Here is a 23,736-nt window from a genome sequence, read left to right on the forward strand (position 1 = left end):
GACGCTCGTTATATGTTGCATGGGGAACACGTGCTTGCAGATGGATCAAATAATTTTTATATAAAATTTAATCATTCTCATTCACCATTTTATTACTTCCACAACCGAAGGTTGGGGAGCATTTTCAGAGCAACCGGAAGCATCCTTAAGCGAAAATTTGAGGATTTCCTTATCCAAAGCTAAGGGAAACCTTAAGGGAAATCTTTCCTTAACCCATAAAGCGCGTAGCTGATGGTGCTCCATACGTGTATGCAAATGAGTTTAAACTGATGCCAACACAAACAAGGAATCATGACCTTTCTTACAATGTTTAATACCAGTGTGACTTATGAAAGCTTGCTTATAATTGGTGGAGAAAAGCCGATGGTGGGGTGGGGGGGGAGGGGGGGGGGGGACTCCCTTAACTTAAAGAGAGGATTTAAGGAAAAACTTAAGGATATTCGTATGTGCAACCATCCTCAACTTAAGAATGTCCTCAAGGGAAAAGTTAAGGAAATTCTCAAATTTGTCCTGAAGGATGCTTTATGCAACTGGGCCATAGGTATTAAATAACCCCCCCCCCCCCCGCCCTCCCCAACCCCCTCCTTCAGCCTGTGAGTGTGGGGAGACCACTACTTGTGATTTTCACCTGTGCACATGGAATGGTGCAAGTGGTTGAACCACTGTCACCTGCCGAAAGGAAGGGGTATTGCGGGTGGGAAACGATGCCAATTCTGAAAACAAATCCTTTCGCTCCGAGAGGGAGCGGGTATTACTAGTATACTGCACATAAATATTCAAAGAAAAAAAATGAAAAGTTAACACCGGAACTCTGGATATAAGGGTATACCAACGGTATTCTGGATATACGGCATACCAAAGTTCAGGCGACGTTGTTTTTCCTGACACACACACACACATACACATACGTACACACACACACACACACACACACACACACACACACACATATGTACACACATACACACACACATATGTACACACACACACACATACACACGCACACACATACGTACACACATAGACACATACACACACACACATACGTACACACATACACACACACACACACACACACATTTGTACACACATACACACACACACACACATACGTACACACACACATACACACACACACACACACACACACACACACACACACACACACACACACACATACAAACACACACACACACACACACACAAACACACACACACTTCGAGTCCGGGTGCCTCATCAAGGCAGCCAAACAGAGAAACTATGAGTAAAGGTATTCAGCCATTAGCTAATTCAAAGATATTGCAGAAGTAACAAAAAGTTTATTTTCAGTGTAAAGTTTCGCTCAGTCGATTACTCCCTCCTCATGTACGTGATCCTAACTGCAAAGAGCATCCGAGGCCCAGGCAGACCCAGGAGCCCTGGTGTTCGAGCTCCAATGCTGATCCAGACTGACCCCACAGCAGTCTGGCGAGCGTGGCAGAGACATTGTCCCACGGGACCACAGAGGCCAAAGGAAAGGTGAAGCCAAACTAAACTGGAGAGCGATCTGTTCAAACAGAGGCCCATTTAATCTCACCCCGTTCACTCCAGACCTCATAGTTCAAACAGCTTCTGATCTCTTTCCATCTGCTTCCAATTCCAAGCCATTCTTTAGTCTTATTTAGCAATAGGCACCAATTTCCTCAAATATACCTTTGAATATATTTGCTGTTTTTAATACTCTACTGCTCATTGTGGAATTTACCAAACAATGGTAAAAACTCATGGTGATTTGGAATGGGGGGTAAAAAAAAACTTTCATTTCGATGTTTCACTAGATGGGTACCAACAGGGTAGGGAGTGCACAGGTATAAACAAGCTGATAATTGCACTCTGCTTATGACCCCGAGCACGCCCTAGCTGTTTACAAGCAGCTACATTCCACTTAATTAAGAACGAGCGCCAACAATGTTAGTGAAGGCAACTGCGTTCTTCAACACGACTACTTCTTTAATGGCACCGATTATTCCCACCTTCTTGTGGCAGGGAAAGCTTATTTTTTGGCCCAAGTCTTTCACGAACCGGCTGGACAGCCCTGACGGTTTGACTGGAGGAAACGGGAATTAGGTCATTTGTTCATGGGACCGGCGATAACTCGCCTACGCAGCGACGTCATGACGCCGTAATTAAGCGTTTATTTACGCAAATCAAACATTGGCAAAGTTGTTGGATCCCAAGCATCTGTAAACCTTTGAATACTCGATTAGGTAGTCGAGCAAGTTACCTTGATGGGCAGAGGGGTGATTTTCATGACAATGCGTATTACCTGCCGCTTCACGTGCACCGTCTCATTGTGACGTAGACACGGCGTCCGCAGCCGGCGCTCCGAGGTTTTGCTGCTGCGCGCTTATCCTGCATTGTGAGAATTAGGGTTGTAATAACTCATTATCCTCAGGGCTGTAATAACTCAAAAAGCGTACTTTGCATTGCTCATCAGCGAGGGATAAGCCTCCTTTCATATGTAGAGCTGTGGCCTTTACAATTGGTTACCCTAGAGGGCAGATACGGCCGGAGCGAGTGAGGGCAGCAAAATCGGCGACGCATTGAACAGGACGAAAGGAGGCGACGGACAAACAATACCCCCCTCCCCCCCTCCGTGCCCACCCGGCCACCCCCTTCTGCCCCCTCCCAAACGAGTCTGATGTGACCATCTGGCGAGTGTCGAATAAAGGGGCTCATGGTGCTTATTGCGGCTCGCGCTCTCGAGCGTACTGCTTACTGTTACTTTGGAGCTTCCGGTTGAGATGCTTACAGGAAAACCCTTGATCATGGTAATCCAGGTTTATACCTGTACACTCAAACACTGTGCTTACTATTTACACACTCGCTCTCCGTGCTTGCTCACACACTCAAACACTGTGCTTACTATTTACACACTCACTTTCTGTGCTTGCTCACACACTCAAACACTGTGCTTACTATTTACACACGCACTCTCGGTGCTTGCTCATACACTCAAACACTGTGCTTACTATTTACACACTCACTCTCCGTGCTTGCTCAAACACTCAAACGCTGTGCTTACTATTTACACACTCACTCTCTGTGCTTGCTCACACACTCAAACACTGTGCTTACTATTTACACACTCGCTCTCCATGCTTGCTCAAACACTGTGCTTACTCTTTACGCACTCACTCTCTGTGCTTACTATTTACACACTCACTCTCGGTGCTTGCTCAAACACTCAAACACTGTGCTTACTATTTACACACTCAATCTCGGTGCTTGCTCAAACACTCAAACACTGTGCTTACTATTTACACACTCACTCTCGGTGCTTGCTCACACACTCAAACACTGTGCTTACTATTTACACACTCGCTCTCCGTGCTTGCTCAAACACTCAAACACTGTGCTTACTATTTACACACTCACTCTGTGCTTACTATTTACACACTCAATCTCGGTGCTTGCTCAAACACTCAAACACTGTGCTTACTATTTACACACTCACTCTCTGTGCTTGCTCACACACTCAAACACTGTGCTTACTATTTACACACTCGCTCTCTATGCTTGCTCAAACACTCAAACACTGTGCTTACTATTTACGCACTCACTCTCTGTGCTTACTATTTACACACTCACTCTCGGTGCTTGCTCAAACACTCAAACACTGTGCTTACTATTTACACACGCACTCTCGGTGCTTTCTCACACGCTCACACACTGTGCTTACTATTTACACACTCACTCTCGGTGCTTGCGCACACGCTCAAACACTGCTTAGTATTTACACACTCACTCTGTGCTTGCTCACACACTCAAACACTTTGCTTACTATTTACACACTCACTCTGTGCTTGCTCACACACTCAAGCACAGTGCTTACTATTCACACACTCACTCTCGGTGCTTGCTCAAACACTCAAACACTGTGCTTACTATTTACACACTCGCTCTCCGTGCTTGCTCACACACTCGCTCTCTGTGCTTACTATTTACACACTCGCTCTCCGTGCTTGCTCACACACTCAAACACTGCTGACTATTTACACTCGAGCTCGGTGCTCACTTGTACACTCGATCATCGTGCTGACTATAATTCGCCCTCGATATCGGTGCTTATACTCACGTTATCCGTCACTGTGCTCACTAATCGGACATCTCTCGTTCGCATTCCCCCCATATCGGGAAATCAAAGAAGGAATTCGGGATTAAGATATTTTCCGCGATTGTGAACACTCCGCGGAAACTTTCATTCAAAGCAAATGGATCACAAACGCAAGGCTGGGATCTGGAGTAGAAATGGGAATTATACGGAACATGGAGCTTCTTTGGCGAAACGAGGAGTATTCGGATGTTATTATCATATTGCATGACTTTTGGTACATTGCACATAAATAACTAGAACGGCACTCGGTAGAGCGCATGCCTCCGCCAGGTTGCGGACCTGAACCAAAATCGAATGGGCTTGATCTGGTCACCAAACAAACTTATCCACTTACTTTTGTCATAAGCCGTCCACAACTTTTTGAAATATCACGCGATATATCGTTTTTGACCCCATCTGTCAATGGTAAAGAATCGCTTTTAAATTATCGTGTCCGCATCGCGATCTTCCACCAAAATCGATTCAATTCTGCCTTGTCACACTCCCAATCTGTCCACCAAGTTTCGTCCGAATCTGTCCACAACATTTTGAGATGTGTTACTTGGTTTTGATGAGTATTGGTTTTAGCCCTATCTCTCAATGGTGAAGAATCACTTAAAAATTCTCATATCCAGATTGGGATTTGGATCTTCACCAAAATCGAATCATTTCGTCCTTGTGAAACACCCAACCTGCCCACCAAATTTCATCTGAATCCGTCCACAATTTTTTTGAGATATCCTGCACACAAACAAACAAGAAATATGTCGTGCACAGCACGATACTTGCAAAATCCCTAAAATAAGTTGTTGGCCGATGTTGACCTCAAAAATACTTGGTGGTTGAATTCAGTGACCAGAGATGCAAATCCTCTTAGAATTTCAAGACAATCGGATGAAAATTGAGGATTTTATAAATCTGGCCTATGTTGACCTTTTGGCCAATGTTGACCTCAAAAATAGTTGGTGGTTGAATCCAGTTCGCCGATATGTATATCCTATTCAAATTTCAAGTCAATCGAATGAAAATTGAGGATTTTAGAAATTTGAAATCGTTGTTGACCTTTGGCCTATGTTGACATTTTGGCCGATGTTGATCTTAAAAATAGTTGGTGGTTGAATCCAGTGCGCCGATATGTATATCCTATTCAAATTTCAAGTCAATCGGATGGAAATTGAGGATTTTATAAATCTGGCATATGTTGACCTTTTGGCCAATGTTGACCTCAAAAATAGTTGGTGGTTGAATTTAGTTAGCCATATGTATATTCTATTCAAATTTCAAGTCAATCGAATGAAAATTGAGGATTTTAGAAATTTGAAATCGTTGTTGACCTTTGGCCTATGTTGACCTTTTGGCCGATGTTGATCTCAAAAATAGTTGGTGATTGAAAATAGTTCGCCGATATGTATGTCCTATTCAAAGTTCAAGTCAATCGGATGAAAATTGAGGATTTTAGAAATTTGAAAAAAGTGGTTGACCTTTGGCCTATGTTGACCTTTTGGCCTATGTTGATCTCAAAAATAGTTGGTGGTTGAATTCAGTTCGCCGATATGTATATCCTATTCAAAGTTCAAGTCAATCGGATGGAAATTGAGGATTTTAGAAATTTGAAATGGTTGTTGACCTTTGGCCTATGTTGAACTTTTGACCTTTTGACCCCCAAAAATATAGCATTTTGTCGGACCACAAACTACCATTTGGTGAGGTTTCGTGAAGATACGGTTAAAATTGTGACCTGTAGGCAAGTATAAGTGAGGGGACAGACAAACACACAAACAAACACACAAACTGGAGTGATCAACATACTTGCAAATTTTTTTTTTTTTTGCCAAGTAACAAACAGACAAACAGACAGACAGACAGACAGACAAACAGAATAATGCACAAGACCAACCAATATACTTGGAAAAAATTTGATTTTCGCAAGTAAAAACCATACAGGGGTGGAAACAACGTCTGCCCATGGCGGAAGGCAGAGGTAATAAGTGGAGGAGGTATTTGATGGTCGCAGGTTACTTTTACTGGCTCGAAATTCATGTAACTTTTGGCACCTTCTAGCCTAATGATAACCTTCTTATCGGTGGAATGGGGGGTGGAGGTTGGCATCAATAAACTTGAGTTCCACCACATCAAATATCATTTTATCCAAGTTTGGTCACAATCCCATCAGCAGTTTCAGAGAAGAAGGTACAAGTGTGGACAGACAGACTGGCGGACAGACGACGCGCCATCCCAAAAGCTCACACGAACGATGGATGATCCAGGTGAGCTAAAAAATTTAACCTTTAGCTTCTCGAGTTCAGCTTTGAGCAAACATTGATGCAGAAACCACCAGAGGAGATAGATCCGTGACCCAAAGTTGATATTGATGGTTCCAAAGGAGTAACATGTGTAAGGCTCACAGATTTCAAAAACAGGCAGCATTAAACAACACACCCGCCTCACACAAATCACTTTTGGAGCATCTATTTATTACGTACTCATGGAAAGGTCGAAATCGGAATAAAATAAGAAGCCACATAAGGCTACAGGGTAGCATCGTTGGCTGAGGGTGCTGAATTGCTGCTGATGCGGTGCCCCCAGAAATTTGGAATTTGTTCAGGGTGCCCACGATAGCTCACCTTGGCTATGAGAAACCTGGATGACAGTTTATAGCTGGGTTGGGATTCAAACCCAGGTTAGACCGCTTAGAGGTGAGTGTGTGTGTGCACCTTTAGGCCATCGCGTCAGCCCTGAAGGGAGAATGACAGGAGGGGATAGTAGTAAAGGGAGTGGAGGGCATGTTTGAAATAGTGTGAAAAAATGGGGAGGAGGAGGTTGTGAAAGATTCATCCACATCTGCGTACGTAATAAATAGATGATCCATAAATGTAGCTCAAAAAATTGTGTGGAATTCATGGCCAATTTCCATGCGTAGTAAACTCTCAGTCACCGTTCCAATATCAACAAAGGTATCTGCTCATGACGTAGTAAAAAAAAAAAAGCAACATAACTATCAATTGTAGATTGTTTGGCCTTGAACACTCATGTGTGAGATGTGCGACGACTGTGAAGACTTTTGTACAGAATTACTGAAATATCAAATGAGATAGCAGTTCGTGTACACATCAGAAACGCCAAAACCGTAGAGAGGGGACTTGCAAAGAAGAGTTCAACAGGGCATCACCATGGTGTGCAGTGGTCACAAACTTTCACAAGTTCGTATTTAACAGCAATGGTGGACAGCGTTGTTGGAATGGTCAACATGAAGGTGTAAGTAAATACCCCTGTGGTTTAAGCCAAAAGCACGAAGAATACAAAACAGAAAACAAAAATATTTGCTGCCAAGCATGGAATGCAGAAAAGGTAGAAATATGTGCGGAAATCACACCACGGGACAAATGAACCGGCAGGTGAATGTTTCTTTGTTACCTCCGCCACCAAAGAGGGACGGAAGTTGTGTTTTCATCTCTGTTATTCTGTCTGTGAGCAGGATATCTAAAAGAGTTGTGGACGGATTCGGCCGAAATTTGGTGGACAGGTTGGGTGTGTGATAAGGACGAAATGATTAGATTTTGGTGAAGATCTGGATCCGGACACTAGAATTTTTAAAGTGATTTTTCATCTTTGAGAGATAGGGAAACTTATCCACCAAATTTGGTCCAAATCTGTCCATAACGTTTTTAGATATCCTGCTCACAACGACGCAGACAGACAAATAGACAAACAGACAGGGGTGAAAGCATAACCTCGGTCCACCTTCGGTATATAAGTGACAAACACGTAAAAACAGGAGTATAAAAAGAGTAAAAAAACAACAAAAAAGGGCAACAATATCATTAGCAATATGGACGGGATTATCTACTTACAGCACTGATGGGGACACTGGTACCACTCACTTGGGGACACTGGTACCACTCACTTGGGGACACTGGTACCACTCACTTGGGGACACTGGTACCACTCACTTGGGGACACTGGTACCACTCACTTGGGGACACTGGTACCACTCACTTGGGGACACTGGTACCACTCACTTGGGGACACTGGTACCACTCACTTGGGGACACTGGTACCACTCACTTGGGGACACTGGTACCACTCACTTGGGGACACTGGTACCACTCACTTGGGGACACTGGTACCACTCACTTGGGGACACTGGTACCACTCACTTGGGGACACTGGTACTACTCACTTGGGGACACTGGTACCACTCACTTGGGGACACTGGTACCACTCACTTGGGGACACTGGTACCACTCACTTGGGGACACTGGTACCACTTACATGGGGACACTGGTACCACTCACTTGCGGAAACTGGTACCACTTACTTGGGGACACCAGTACTACTCAAAGCACCCACAAGGAGACACCAGTACCACTCAAAATAAAAACAACAGTACCACTCAAAAGAAAGACACTGCCATTACTCACAGAGCTCACAAGGAGACACCAGCACACTCACAAAGCTCATATCAAGAATACACCGGCACCACTCAGGATGCTCACATGGAGACCTCAGCATCACAAAACCCACAACGCACACCAGTAGACACCAGCACACTCACAAAGCTCATATCAAGAATACACCGGCACCACTCAGGATGCTCACATGGAGACCTCAGCATCACAAAACCCACAACGCACACCAGTAGACACCAGCACACTCACAAAGCTCATATCAAGAATACACCGGCACCACTCAGGATGCTCACATGGAGACCTCAGCATCACAAAACCCACAACGCACACCAGTAGACACCAGCACACTCACAAAGCTCATATCAAGAATACACTGGCACCACTCAGGATGCTCACATGGAGACCTCAGCATCACAAAACCCACAACGCACACCAGTAGACACCAACGCATGCAATGCTTACGAGAATACACCGGCACCACTCACACCAAGCAGACACTGGCTCACGATGCTCCAAATCAGATACCGACAGGCACCACTCAACTCTCGCAAGGAGAATCGAGCAGGGCTCACAGTGCTCACATCAAGGAGAAGGTGGCATGGCTTAGTGGACCGGGCACTCCGCTGGCAAATCAGTTGAGGACATGCCATGCCACTCATGCCAGTATCCCGTTAGAATGTCAACGTCATTCCCCTAATCTTTCCGGATCGGATCTTCACTTGTCGAATTACGCTTGGCATGGCAGAAAACCAGATGTAACATCGGTGAAACAAACCATCCGCGGAGCTTTTTCATACAACACCAGGACCACCGGCTTTGTTCTTGTGTGATCGGGCATCACACGTCAGCAGATGTCTGCAAAGGGAAATACTAAACAATTCCTTTAACACATCTATGGGGAACTCACAACTATACACGTTAACACTCACAAAACCCCTTTCACACTCACTGAACTCGTATTGCCTCCTTTTCGCAATGACAAAACTCCTTTAGGACACAGTGCACTCTCGTAGCACTCGCTGAACTCCTTCATTCATGGAAACTTTTAAAATACCAATTAACTTATTCCGCACTCACAGAAACATTTAAACACTCGCACTGAACCTATTTAGCACTCACTACAATAACCGACACTCATTTTGCTCATGTAAACAATCACTGAGCCTACTACATACTTACTTCAACATTTGCATGTTTGATGAACCTATTTAACACTTAGTATATTTCTTTAGCACTCAGTATACTTCTTTAGCACTCAGTATACTTCTTTAGCACTCAGTATACTTCTTTAACACTCAGTATACTTCTTTAGCACTCAGTGTACTTATTTAGCACTCAGTGTACTTATTTAGCACTCAGTATACTTCTTTCGCAGTTTGCACTCGGTGTATTTCTTTAGCACTCAGTGTATTTCTTTAGCACTCAATATACTTCTTTAGCACTAAGTATACTTCTTCAGCAATCAGTGTATTTCTTTCGCATTCATTATACTTATTTAGCACTTAGTATACTTCTTTAGCACTTAGTATACTTATTTAGCACTCAGTGTACTTCTTTAACACTCAGTATACTTATTTAGCACTCAGTGAACTTCTTTAGCACTCACTGAACTTCTTTAGCACTCAGTATACTTCTTTAGCACTCAGTATACTTATTTAGCACTCAGAATACTTCTTTAGCACTTAGTATACTTATTTAGCACTCAGAATTCTTTAACACTCAGTATATTTCTCTAGCACTCGGTGTACTTACTCTTTAGCACTCAGTATACTTATTTAGCACTTAGTATACTTCTTTAACACTCAGTGTACTTCTTTAACACTCAGTATATTTCTCTAGCACTCGGTGTACTTCTTTAGCACTCAGTATACTTATTTAGCACTCAGTATACTTATTTAGCACTCAGTTTACTTCTTTAACACTTAGTATACTTATTTAGCACTCAGTGTACTTCTTTAACACTCAGTATATTTCTCTAGCACTCGGTGTACTTCTTTAGCACTCAGTATACTTATTTAGCACTCAGTATACTTATTTAGCACTCAGTATACTTATTTAGCACTTAGTATACTTCTTTAGCACTTAGTATACTTATTTAGCACTCAGTGTACTTCTTTAACACTCAGTATATTTCTCTAGCACTCGGTGTACTTCTTTAGCACTCAGTGTAAATACGTCTATGAAATACCTTAGTACTCATTGAACCCTTTCTCCTTTACAGTAATGGCCTCATTCCCACGTACTTGTGGGGTTGCTCTGGGGAAGCTTGGCCCAAGTCTTTCACGAACCGAATGGCCAGGTCTGACGTTCGACTAAGGAGTAAGGTTAAGGCAGGACTTTGGAATTTGTCTTTGGAATCTTCCTAGAGCCCGTGAAATACCGGGATGGCAGTTTATAGCTGGGACGGGATTCGAACCTTGGCTAGACAGCGTAAAGGCGAGTGTGCGTACCTGTAGGCCATCCTACCAGCCCTCAGGTATTACTTTTATAATACAACGAATGCCTTCAGCACGAACTCAACCTCTTTTCACTCAATGGACCCTTTGTAACACTCAATGAGCTGAGGAGTAAATTAACCGATTTTAAATCACCAGAAGTCCAGAACGGGTGTGCGAAGCGAACGTTCACGTTGATGATTAAGAGGAACCGGGAGGGGTCGTCCAGCATCGGTAAAAATCACCTCAGGAGCGAGAGCGACGGAGTGATGCCGGAAAGAGCGGGAAATATGGAGCGAGCGCCGTGCGCGCCTCGTCCTGAGGAAACTGTGCCCGCAGGGCTAATTAAACCTGACAGGCCAATTTGAAACCCTTTCAGAGCACAGCTCGCCCCACGATTCGTCCCTTCGGCCTCTCCACTCACTACACGGATTTTTTGGGGGGTTTTAAAAAGAAAGACCTCCCTTTTAATATTTCCTGAGGAAACCTCTGCTGACTGGATCCGTGCAGGTGCAGCGAGATGCTCTTCAGGGTCACGTGATGGCGCGCTGATGGGTGAGTAACGATCGATTATTACACAATTTACTCTTTTACTTTTAGCGTCGATCACACCGACAGGTAAAATGTACCGGAGCAAGACCGAAGACCGTGGAAGGATCCGCCGCTCCGGTGCTGTGTCTGTGTGTAGCGACGGCCGACGGTCGAGCAGGTGCCCAGGTGAAGAGCAGCGCTTACCTGCTCAAGGACGTACAGAAGGTCCTCCCGGTTTGAATAGTCCGCTTGTGTTAACCTCCGGAATCCCAGGTCCACTCGGACGTCAGACAAATGGTCGCGCAATCACGGGGTGTCCTCCAGGATCTCGCTGTGGCCTCTCGTCGCCACAAAATGCAATGTCGGGTGGACTTAAACTCCCCGCGGTCTTCTCCGAGCTCCCGGAATCCTGGACCAAGCGAGAGAGCACCGTGCCTGGTCGACTCTGATCGCTTTCTCTTTGTGCAGTTCCCGCTTCTCGTTCCGTGCTATGTGCTGTGTGCCGTGCCTCCGACTACCGGCTGGCACCAACGTCTCCAATGCAGTCTGCTTCAATGTCTCCCCTCGCTCTTTACAAATGTGCTTCCCAGCGTACCCACCCCCTCCCCCCAACCAAAACCACGCCCCCTCAAATAGCCACGCCCCCTAAAATAGCCACGCCCCCACCACATTCCCTCCCGGCGATACCTCACGCACAGAGCCTCAGCGACTTGTCGAACGCGACTCAGAGCGAAGCCCGCCCAATTCGCTGTCACCCACGAGTCCAAAACACCCTGTGGTTCTCCCCCTCTCTCAACACACGCCCCCCCCCCCCAATGTACCCGATGATCCGTCAGAATGAATTGCGCATTCACGGCGCGCTTTTGATGTGTTTAGCGAGGCAATCACCGGGACTTTCAATGTTCATGAGCACAAGCATCTCGATGTTTGAGGGTTGCAGCGACCGGCTCGATCGGGTCTGCTAGGATTAAGTAGTAACGACGACGATGTTCGTATAAACGACTAAATTCGTGCATCCTGCTGAACGCACGAGACCGGGCACACCTTGTGCGCGGACCCGCGGGCTTCGAGCGCCATGTTCGGACGGGAGACCGTTATATTTGCTGGATCTAGAATGTTCGATTGTGTTTGCTGGCTTTGCCCCCCCCCCCCCCCCTAATTATCCCCCACTAGTGCATGGCACACTCCTTATGGGAACGGCAGTGTCCCTCCTCAAATTGCACGCTCCACTCGGGAATGGTTCGCTCATCTTGGGCATAGCTCAATCCCCCAGGGCATGGCACACTCTTTGTGGGCACGGAGCTCGACCCCCCCCCCCCCCCCCATTCCCATCGAATTGCTCAATCCCCCAGAGCATGGCACACTCCTTGCGGGCACAGCACTCGAGCCCTCCCCCCCCCCCATTCCCATCGAATTGCTCAATCCCCCAGGGCATGGCACACTCCTCGTGGGCCCGGAGGTCGACCTCCCCCCCCCCCCCCCCCACTCCCATCGAATTGCTCAATCCCCAGGGCATGGCACACTCCTTGCGGGTACAGCACTCGAGCCCCTCCCCCCCATTCCCATCGAATTGCTCAATCCCCCAGGGTATGGCACACTCCTTGTGGGCACGGAGCTCGACCCCCCCTCCCCCCACTCCCATCGAATTGCTCAATCCCCCAGGGCATGGCACACTCCTCGTGGGCACGGAGGTCGACCTCCTCCCCCCCCCCCCCCCCCCCATTCCCATCGAATTGCTCAATCCCCCAGGGCATAGCACACTCCTCGTGTGCACGGCGGTCGACGTCCCCCCCCCCCCCCCATTCCCATCGAATTGCTCATTCCCATCGAATTGCTCGACCCACCCCTTCACTCCCCTTCCCACCCCTCCATGAATTGCTCACTCACCAGGACATGGCATGCTCGTTTTGGGAATAATTAGGGATGCTAAAATAAGAAGATACCGATCCTGGATATTGAAAGAGGGGAAACAAACACACTCGGACATACATAGGCCTGGTATGGTTGACCTGGTCATGCATCGTTCCCAGAACATACAACATGTTCTCCCGACACCAATTATCACTCACTCTTCCCCTTCCATCCAACCCCGAGCATTGCCCTCCCCACAAGTGCAGGGCACCTTCTCCCTGGACCCTGGGTACATCGGCACACAGCACCAGTGCAGGGCAGCCTCTCCCCGGACCCCGGGTGCATCGGCACACAGCACCAGTGCAGGGCACCTTCTCCCCGGACCCCGGGTGCATCGGCACACAGCACCAGTGCAGGGCACCTTCTCCCCAGACCCCGGGTGCATCGGCACACAGCACCAGTGCAGGGCACCTTCTCCCCGGACCCCGGGTGCATTGGCACACAGCACCACTGCAGGGCATCTTCTCCCCGGACCCCGGGTGCATCGGCACACAGCACCAGTGCAGGGCACCTTCTCCACGGCACGGTCGACCCATTGAGAGTCCGTCCGTGTGCGTCTCATATCATAATGACGTCAAAGCGCCGCCGTCTCATTGCATATGCAAAACGGCGAACAAAAGCGTCAGTCGGCGGAACAAAACGGACCCTTTTCGGTGGTCGTGCTCGAACCCCCCTTGGCTGAAGCAGGCCCTGGGAAGCTCGCAATCCCGAGGACCAATTCGGTGCCCCCCGCTCAAACCCTCAATGCGCTCTGGACTGCCTCGAGCTACGAGTGTAAGCGCACACCTCCCTGTACAGTCTACACAATGGTGCGTTTACGCATTCATGAGGACCGCTGCACTCCCGCACTCTTAGTCCTTCCTCACTGGCTCCTTGCCCTCCCTAGAACGAGCATGCCTGGTTAGCGAGAGTGTCCATCGGTGGATCGGAAAATCACATTCGTTTTGTCCCCCGGTGATTCTGTACAACTACAGTCCAATTAATCAATCAATTATTGAGCGGTTTTTATTTCGAAATAAAATCTTCAATCTCCATTCTGAACATTGAAAATGTTCTTGTACAGTCCAATCCATCACTCAACGCCAACTCTTTTTTTCAATACAGATAAATACATTTAATAAGCAAGAAAAACAAGAAAGAGCAATCAGAGATTGCAAACCCTCGCCAGGACGTATTTTCATTGGTTTTTAAGGCTTTTGTGTTTAATCAAATATGGCGGCCGAACCACGTGACCAATGACGTCATCGTTATTTTTTTTTCTCCACCAATTTATCCATAGATGACGCTTAAGAAATTTCATCTTGATCGGATGAAGTTTTGTACTTGTCGAATTATGACGTCATAATAGAGGCACCTATGACATCATCTTTAACACGTTATTTATTCCACATGGAGAGTTCTTTACAATGAGCCATGTCTCAATTTTTTTAATATTCAGCACTTTCGGAGATATAGAGGTGCAAATTTTTTCGGTTTTTCCAACATGGCGGCTGAACCACGTGACCGAAGACGTTGTCATTATTATTTTTTCGCCACCAATTTATTCCTTGATGACGCTCAAGAAATTTCATCTTTATCGGATGAAGTTTTGTACTTGTCAAATTATGCTATCATAATGGAGGCCCAAGCTGATCTCAAAAATAGTTGGTGGTTGAATTCAGTTCGCCAATATGAAAATACCATTCAACTTTCAAGTCAATCAGATGAAAATTGAGGATTTTATAAATTTGAAAAATGTAGTTGACCTTTGGCCTATGTTGACCTTTTGACCTCAAAAAGATATAGGATTTTGTCAGACCACGAATTCTACCATTTGGTGAAGTTTCGTGAATATCGGTTTAAAATTGTGACCTGTCGGCAGGTAAAAGTGAGCGGACAGACAAACAAACACACACACAAACCGGAGTTATCAACATACTTGTCAAAAAAAAAAAAATTGTTAAGTAACAAACAGACTCAGCAATACCCTCTCTTCAGGCGGAGGTAATTAGCAGCACGTACCATGTTTGAATTATTTGGTACGATTCCACCAGGGTTTGGAACCATCGACCTCTGAGATTCAGAGCGGACAATCTAACCATTACACGAGCAAGTCTGGTTTCCAAGAATTTTTTTATTTAAAAGTTCAATTCATATAATTAAATAAATAAAAATAAATAAACAAACAAACAAATAAATAAATATAACTATATATATATATATAAATAAATAAAAATACAAGATATAATTTGATGCTCAGGATGCAAGATTTCATCTGATGAAAAACGAATTTTGTCAAATACATGTTGGACTAAAATGGTACTTGATAGTGCGCATACCTCCACCAGGTTGATCAATTTGTGAAAATCAATTTGTCGATTGAAAAATCAATTGAAAAATCAATTGAAAAAATTCTCGTATCTGGATCCGTATTCGGATCTTCACCAAAATTGATTCAATCCGTCTTCGTCACACACCCAGCCTGTCCACCAAGTTTCGTCCGAATCCGTCCACAACTTCTTGAGATATCCTGTTCACAGTACAGACAGGAGAAAAAACATAACGCTCCGCCCACCTTAGGCGGCGGAGTTAAAAAAACAAAGACAACAACAACCAAAATAAATATATATGTATATACACACGAGTTTGCAATCGCAATAAAGTTGTGCGTGCAGGTGCACGTGTTGTTTAGGGAGTCCTAGGTGTGCCATTAACCTTTCACCTTTCGCTTAATGCATCTGAATTATAGAGAACATCAAGCTTCGCGTAAAGATATAATGTAAGGCTATCAAGCAATCACCCATTTACAGGTAAATATGTGTGTGTGGATCTGCCACGCCTCGCCGTTTAAAACGCCGCCCTCCATAACGAAGCAACTTCTCGAATCCCTGGAACAGCCGTTGCCGGATAATTATTTCATCACATTGTCAACTTCAGGCTTGACCTCCGCCCACCCAGTGCTCTTTGTGAAAGAACAACTGCAAGGATTGGCTCTGGGTGTTGACGGGTTTGATTTTCGCCCCCAGAAAAATGCCCCGGGTAACGGAGCACGATTGCGCATCTAATTGGCCACTGAAAGGCTTTCAAGCCCACCTTGTTGAGCAGGGCTCTCTTTCTGGAGCAATGCACAGGTAGGAATATGCAAGGCATGAGTGAAAAGGCTCATCGTCAGGAGTGATCGTGCTCTATGATATGCTCTCATCAGAGGGTTTCGTGTTTTGATCCACACCCAAAGTGAGCCAATTTTGTGAGCTGGAGAAAAATTTCCTAAAATAAGGTTTCCTAAAATTTTCCTAAAATAATAAGGTTTCCTAAAATTAAGATAACCAGCTGCAGGAGCCTCTTGTGGAAGTCATTGGAAAGGATGGCAGGATGATTTCAAAAAACGTCGCTCCCCCAGATGTTTGAACAGTTACAGATGTCCTCATTTGGCACACGAGTTCTTACTGCACAATCACTGGGAGTTTAATACCTGTCAGAAACTCCCACCAAACGATCTATGTTGGTGGTCCATCAGCTTTTCACAATTTATCAACAGTGGAAAAAATTCAGGCTCCAAAACGCAGGAACAACTAGAAAACATCTCAAAATGCAAAGGCCATCTGCGTCCGCTTTGTACGAAAACGAAACCTGTCAAAAACAACAGCTAACAAGAAAAAGAGCAATTGGAGATTGCAAACCCTCGCCAGGATGTATTTTCAGTGGTTTTTAAGGCTTTTGTGTTAAAACATATATAGCGGCCGAACTACGTGACTGATGACGTCATCATGTTTTTTTCTCGATCAATTTATCTATGGATGACGCTTAAGAAATTTCACCTTCATCGGATGACGTTTTGTACTTGTCGAATTATAACGTCATAATGGAGGCACCTATGACATCATCAGTCACAGATGTTATTCCACATGGAGAGTTCTTTGCAATGAGCCATGTCTCAATTTTTTCTATTCAGTGCTTTCGGAGATATATCGGTGCAAAGTTTTTCGGTTTTTCCAAGATGGCGACCGAACCACGTGACCTATGACGTCATAATTATCATAGAAAAATTATACAGGTGGAGTTGCACCTATGGTGAAAATTTCCTGTCAATCGGACGAACGGTTGCAGAGAAAATCATATTTATTCTGTGCGTACAAACAGACAAATAAACAGAAAGACAGACAAAGAGATAGACAAACAAACGGACTCAAATGCAATACCCTCTCCTCAGGCGAGGGTAACTAGAGTTAGAACGGCATACCTCCACCAAGGTAGAGAGCACACCTCTGCCAAGCTGAATAATTTACGTTTTGTATTTCACTGATAAATCGGATCTGGATCTGGACCGAGAGCAAAATCGAATGGGCTTGTTCTTGCCAACTACCCAAACTCGTCCACCTACTTTTGTCATAACTCATCCACAACTTCTTGACATATTATGCTAAATATCGTTTTGGGCCCGATCTCTCAATGGTGAAGAATCACTTTAAAATTTAAATAATTCTCATATCCGAATCCATATTCAGATCTTCACCGTAAAACAGGAATGGTTGAGGGTATTGACCCAGACCCCAGTGGGGCAATGTCTGACTTATCGGAATCAGAGGAGGAGGTGGATGGATGTGACGGTTGTATCACAATCAATAGTAGATCAGCCCCGAGTCCCTCCTCATCTTGTTCTCTCGTTTCTCAATGAAACTTACAGACATCGGAATGTTGTCATTTTGATCATTTCCCCGACATGGCTCCCTTTATTCAGGCTGCAAAACTGGTCCTAAAAAAATCTGAGGAACTAAACCGAACAAACTCACAGTTTCATCGACTAAAGAAAATCATAACAAAGGCAAAGTTTGAGTTTTCTCAGCGTCAGACAAAATTCACTAACAAATATGAAGACACTCACTCTTGAAACTCTTAATATAAATGGTGGTGGGGCGAGTAACATCTGCCAGATCCAAGCAAATCTGTTATTGAAACGGAAACAAGTTGATGTGATCTTACTGCAGGAAACTCATATCATTGAGAAGGTTGAACATGACTGGAGCAGCATTTCTAAAGGTAAATGCTTCTTCAGTAACATGTCGTCTGTATCTGCTGGAGTTGGGTTCTTATTAAAACCAGGACTTGTACCTGACTCTTGCCTCTTTCAGGAGGTGATAAAGGGCCGGTTTGCTTCCCTGGAACTGGTGATTAATAACCTAAAATTTATTATTTTTTAATGTATATGCACCAAGTGAAAGTACAGACCGTAAAACTTTCTTTACTGTCGTGGTAAACCATTTAAAATTGTTTGACCTAAATCAGTGCATATGCATGGGGGTGATTTAAATTGCACGTTTGAGCCAAAATTGGACAGAAACTCACCAGGTCCACATCCCGAAGCCCATGGTGACCTCTCCCATTTCCTTTCCGTCGTGGGTTTTCTTGACGTATGGTGCTTGATACACCCAAATGACCAACAGTACACATGGTGTCGATGTTCCAATGGTCAAGTGTCCTCAGCGAGGCTTGACAGATGGTACATCACCCCACGTTTTAGGAATATGATAAACTTCTCAAATATTGTCCCGTCTATCTTCTCTGACCACCACATGGTCACTATGGGCCTATCCTTTCCTCAGTTTAAGCATACTAGTGCCTATTGGAAATTTAACACTAGGCTTTTGGACGATGCTTTTTTTAAGGAAGCCTTTCGCAATCTATGGATAGCAGTAGTTGAAAAAAAGCCCTGTTTTGCTTCCATTAACCTGTGGTGGGACAATATGAAAACCCATATAAGGCTGTTTTGTCAACAGTTTAATTCATATGTCACTCATGAAAGTCGAGTCACACTGGCTCGGCGAGAAACTGAAATTCTAAAACTGGAGAACAAACTGGCGAAACAAGAGAATGAGGCAAACTATGCGTTACTCCTTGAAAAAAAGACACAACTTAGAGAACTATTGCAGGAGAAAGCTGCAGGATTATTAGTTAGATGAAGAATAAAAAATATTAAAATATCAGATAGCCCGAGCAAATCCTTTTTTCACCTCGAATCCGAAACGAAGCCAGCTCGGCTTATCTTATCAGTTATGGACCCCAGTGAAAATGTAATTGCAAATTCTGATGGGGTAAAAAATACCATTAGAAAGTACTATTCAGAACTGTTTGCAAAAAAAGATGTTTGTGAGGATAAGATGAAACTCTTTACCTCCCATCTCCCATCCCTGACTGAGACTCAATGGCTGGAGCTGGATGTGCCGTTAACCCTTCCTGAATTAGAATGTGCTCTGGCTGAAATGGAATCTGGAAAAGCTCCAGGAATTGATGGTCTACCAGCTGAGTTTTACTTGGAATTTTGGGACCTTTTAGGTCCAGAACTCTTAAATATAATCCAAGAATCCCTGCGAACTGATGCAATGCCATTAAGCTTAAGTAGAGCAGTGGTGAGTCTCCTCCAAAAGTCAGGGGATCTCCAGCGGATCGAGAATTGGAGACCAGTTTCAGTATTGTGCACCGACTACAAACTGTTTTCAAAAGCGATGGCAAAATCGTCTGAAGAAACTCATTGGTGATCTGGTCCTACCCGATCAGACTTTCTGCATCCCCTGTCGATCCATTTACGACAACATTTTTTTAGTTCGAGAATTAATGGGCACTTACCACGATCACGACCACGGCTCGTACCGAGCGATAAAGTTATTGGAGCATGGAATGAATGTATTGGAAAGGGTGTTGGAGAGGAGGATAAGGAAGAAAGTGAAGATTGACGAAATGCAGTTTGGATTTATGCCAGGAAGAGGAACGACAGACGCACGTTTTATTGTGAGGCAGTTACAGGAGAAGTACATGGAGAAGAGGAAGAAGTTGTTTCTTGGGTTTGTTGATCTGGAGAAAGCATTCGATAAGGTTCCACGCGAAGTATTGACATGGGCATTGAGGAAGTTAGGAGTGGAGGAATGGTTGATCAGAGTAGTGATGGCAATGTACAAAAGAGCGCGCACAGCTGTAAGGACGAAGGACGGGAACAGTGTTGAGTTTGAGGTGAAGGTGGGAGTGCATCAGGGGTCGGTACTAAGTCCACTACTATTTGTAGCTGTGATGGAGGTGCTGGCTCAGAACGTAAAGGAGGGTTTACCGTGGGAGTTGTTGCATGCAGATGATCTGGTGTTGATTGCGGAAAGTATGGATGGACTGAAGGAAAAGATGAACAAGTGGAAGGAATGAATGGAGACAAAAGATCTGAAGGTGAATATCGGAAAAACGAAGGTGATGGCAAGTGGTAAAGCATGTGGTGAGGTGGAAAGAACTGGGAAGTGGCCATGTACTGTGTGCAGGAAGGGTGTCGGAGTGAACTCCATTCAATGTACAATGTGCACTGAGTGGGTTCATCAAAAATGTAGTGGTCTGAGAGGGTCATTAACCAGTGTGGCAGATACATTCAAATGTAAGGTGTGCACAGAGGGAGCTGCAGATGGAGGAAATGTTGAGTTGGATCTTGGAGACGGCGTGAAGCTGGAAGGTGTGAAAACATTTTGCTACCTTGGAGACATGCTGAATGGAGAATGTGGATCAGACTCGGCAACGGTTGCTAGAGTGAGATGTGCATGGAAGAAGTTTCGGGAACTGAGTGGTGTGCTGATGAGGAGGGGAGTGTCGTTGAAGCTGAAGGGAAAGGTGTATGCTGCATGTGTGAGAAGTGTTATGATTTATGGGAGCGACACATGGGTAATGAACGTAGAGCAGCAACGAAGGTTGGAAAAGGTGGAAATGCGAATGGTTCGGTGGATATGCGGAGTATCGTTGAGAGAGAGGAAGACAAATGATGAATTGCGAAAGATGATGGGAATCGAGCCTGTGATTGATGCTGTGAAAGGAACAGGTTGAGATGGTTTGGTCACGTGTTGAGGAAGGATGAAAGTGACTGGTTGAGAAGAGTGATGGAAATGAATGTAGAAGGAAGTAGAGAACGGGGAAGACCGAGAAAGACTTGGCTAAAGATGCTGGAAGAAGAAATGCGGGCAAGGGGGTTAACAAGGAGAGATGCAGAAAATAGGGCAAAATGGAGAAGATTGTCATGGGGACCGCAAGGCTAACCCCCGCTCTAGCAGGGAAAATGGCCTTAAAATGCATGTTGTTGTTGTTGTTGTTGTTGTTGTTGTTACCACGATCAAAATGATTTTGGAATAATTTTTCTAGACCTTGAAAAGGCCTTTGACAGTATTGATCATGTTTTTTGTGGCGTGTTGTGGAAGCATGTGGCTTTGGGGTTAATTTCAGCGCCTTCATATCTCGATTGTACACTGACATCTCTAGTGTAATTCAGGTAAACACTGACCTCGTTTCCCCCATACAGGTTCAGAGGGGGGTACGGCAAGGTTGCCCAGTCTCAGGATTGCTTTTTGCATTAGCAATGGAACCATTACTTTGTACGCTCAGGGAGAATATCTCTGGCCTGACGTGTTTCCGAAGGAGTCCACCATTGACTATATCAGCGAATGCAGATGATGTGTGCGTCATAATCAGAAGCAAACAGGATATTGATGCTCTTGTTAAATCCTTGAGAATCTTTTTCCAGGCTTCTTCCCTGAAAGTTAATTGGAGGAAAAGCAAAGCTATTTGGGTGCCATACCTTCGTAGTTGCCTCCCTGTCTCGACACATCTACCTCCGCTTCCGGAAAACTTAGAATGGAAGGCAGATGGTATCGACTACCTTGGTGTGTCCCTTGGTTCCACACAATTTATGGAAAAGAATTGGGAAGGCTTGATTAGAGAAATGGAGAGGAGACCGAACCTGTGGAAAAGAGCCCTACCGCACCTTTCATTTAAGGGCCATGTCTAAGTTGCCAATAACTTGGTTGCTGCAACTTTATGGCATCGATTTATTTGCCTACAACCGCCGGAAGTGCTGCTGAGAATGATCCAGGCCAAACTTGTGGACTTTTTTGGGGAGGCCACCATTGGCTGCGGCCAAACGTAATATGCCATACCTTATCTGAAGAAGGCCAAGGACTTGTTCATGTGAAATCCCGCCTCATGGCCTTTCGCTTGTGCTCCATTCAGCGCCTTCTATATGTTGAGCACCTACCAAACTACCCATTGGCCTGTCATATTTTGCAACAGGCGGGCAGACTCAGCTATGGTCGTGAAGTATTCCTGACCCACCTCAAGGATGTGGATACAGCAACGCTCCCTATATTCTACCAGAGCCTTCTCAATGCCTGTAAAGGTCTTACAGTGAGTCGCAAAGTGGACACATACTCCCCAGGGATGTTCGAAGTTGAACCACTGTTTTTCAACCCTCTCTTCCCTGATGTATTCAAGAGCCGTGATTTGTGCCAACGCTTCATTGATGCAGACATGAGCAAAGTATGGAACCTACGGCCAGACTCTGGTGTAGGGTGGAAGACTGTGGAAGAAATTTCAAATATGACAGGAATTCGTTCCAAGAGGACAATCGGCTTAATATTGAGGAAAGCCGTACAAAAAGGTCATCAGCTACGGCTATTATGGACTCAGAATACACATGGACATCCTGATGAGTCATATTTCCCTAAACTGATTTTTGACTGCTCCCCCAGAGAACTTCCACCTGTTAGCACAGGGACAAATGAATTGCACGCTGCAAGCAGCAAGAGCCTGTATAGGTGTTGCGTGTCCATAATTCTCGGTGTTTCTCCATTAAACGGAGTAGCACGCTGGAAGAGACTACTCCCTGCCGGGCCCCCCACTCAACCTGTATGGGAAGCGATTTATTGTAAACAAATCACCAAAAGAACAGGGGATCTCCAGTGGCGCATTGCCCACTGGATCATCCCATGCAATGCATATGTGAGGAATTTTGCCCCAACATCTGCATGCTGCCCCTTTTGCTCTGTAAATTAGGATGTATTTCATTTTTTCATTGGCTGTGAAAGACTTTTTCCATTATTTAACTGGTTGAACTTTGTGTCACAAAAACTGAATTTCAGATTTACTTTTCGCTCCTTTATTTTTGGGTTCAAAAGAAATGTACACAAGACAAAAAATATGAACTGTTGTGTTTTTTTGTAGCAACAGTAAAACTTGCTACATACTTGTCCAGAAAGGAGAAGCGTAACGGCAAACCGCTTCACCAATGCAACGTCATGACGTTTTTCACTGCGTAACGGTAAACCGCTTCACCAATGCAACGTCATGACGTTTTTCACTGCGTAACGGTAAACCGCTTCACCAATGCAACGTCATGACGTTTTTCACTGCGTAACGGCAAACCGCTTCACCAATGCAACGTCATGACGTTTTTCACTGCGCTTGTTTCTGCAAGGGTAAAACTTGAATTTAATTTTTCCAAGACCATGGCTGAACTTGATGTGTTTGTAGGAAAATGGTGTTTAG

General features: G+C 44.9%; 1 protein-coding gene across 1 annotated transcript in view; it reads right to left on the bottom strand.

The window, feature by feature from the left end:
* The window catches only part of LOC137416634 (fibroblast growth factor receptor 3), a 72,051-nt gene extending 59,979 nt beyond the window's left edge, over nt 1–12,072 (bottom strand). Inside the window, exon 1 of the mRNA XM_068102283.2 lies at nt 11,716–12,072. The gene's annotated coding sequence lies outside the window, so the exon portion shown is untranslated. The remainder of the gene's footprint in view (nt 1–11,715) is intronic.
* Between the last annotated feature and the right edge of the window lie 11,664 nt (nt 12,073–23,736).

Source organism: Myxine glutinosa, chromosome 3, assembly GCF_964187855.1.
Source record: "Myxine glutinosa chromosome 3, kmMyxGlut1.1, whole genome shotgun sequence".
In the NCBI taxonomy this organism is placed as follows: Eukaryota; Metazoa; Chordata; class Myxini; order Myxiniformes; family Myxinidae; genus Myxine; species Myxine glutinosa.